This window comes from Grammomys surdaster, unplaced genomic scaffold (genome assembly GCF_004785775.1).
Source record: "Grammomys surdaster isolate TR1022 unplaced genomic scaffold, NIH_TR_1.0 84009, whole genome shotgun sequence".
NCBI lineage: Eukaryota > Metazoa > Chordata > Mammalia > Rodentia > Muridae > Grammomys > Grammomys surdaster.
In genome coordinates, this window is record NW_021607448.1 from 1 (window position 1) to 1,140 (window position 1,140).

At 35.8% G+C, this 1,140-nt stretch overlaps 1 pseudogene; it reads right to left on the reverse strand.

Moving 5' to 3' along the window:
* Window positions 1-11: 11 nt before the first annotated feature.
* LOC114635310 lies at window positions 12-783 on the reverse strand (annotated as a pseudogene).
* Window positions 784-1,140: the final 357 nt, after the last annotated feature.

Genomic DNA, 1,140 nt, shown 5'->3' on the forward strand with positions numbered 1-1,140 from the left:
AGCAGGGGAACTTCCTCCAATGATTCTCAGGTTGATAAATTTGATTTTCCAAGTATTTTCCACAAAAGGGCTATGGATAAGTCCAAAAATTTGTTCAAATATGCCCAAACAAGAATTTCCTCGGTAGACAGTGCCTGCAACTCCAACATAACTAATCCATGAGGAGAAGATGCACATTTTAGTCCCTGAGGATCAAGGTTGAGACTGAGAAAAAGAAATTCCTCTCTCACTAATGACAGTCAGCGAAGACTCACAATTTCTGCTCCTTGGTAGTCTGTCATGTTTTGTTCTGAGGTATTATAATAAAACCTAAGCTTGACATCATGCCAGAAGTGCTGTGGGCCCCATTCCTCTTGAGGTGGTCCCATAAAAGGATTCTGAGAATTAAGAAGTTCAAAGAACCAGTGACAGAATTCTTCAACTAAGCGATGAAAATCAACCTTTTCAGCTTCTTTATCTGCCTTCACCTGCTGCTCAAAGAGTTGGATGCCCCCTGTCTTTGTAACTGGCTCTGCTGCCTCCTTCAGATTGGGTGACTGTTTTTCCCAATAATCTTTTGCATACTGAATAAGATTGTGTTTTTCAGTCGTTGGAGGTACAACCACTCCTTGTGTTGCCAAATACCTAACTATGACTTCTCGGTGGACTTTCTTGCGCCTCAGAAGTTCTTCTACATTTTGGCTATACTCTAATATTGCACGAATAGCATCTTCGCGGTCCACAGGCTGCACCAGGCGGTTGGTGACGGTGTCACAAAGGGCCAATGTTGTACTCACCAATTTTCTATTTTTTAAAAGAATTTTCATTAAAAATTTCTCGTTTTTCATAATTTTTTTGGTTTTGTCATCCATTTAATTACATTTTTCTATTCATTTTGTTATTATTTTCTCAAGTTTACACTTTTGTTTCTCAAATCTTCACTAGTTTTTTTCAACAATGTCTCCAAAACAATTTCTTCTGATAATATTGAACATTTACTGGAAAAAAAATTGAAAAAATTGAAAGCGTTGTTGAAAAAAACTAGTGAAAATTTGAGAAAATTGATAAGGAAAACATTGGATATGAAATGGAATATGATTCAAAACAATTTTTATGATAAAATTAAACATTTACTTGGAAAAAAATTGATCAAATTGAAAT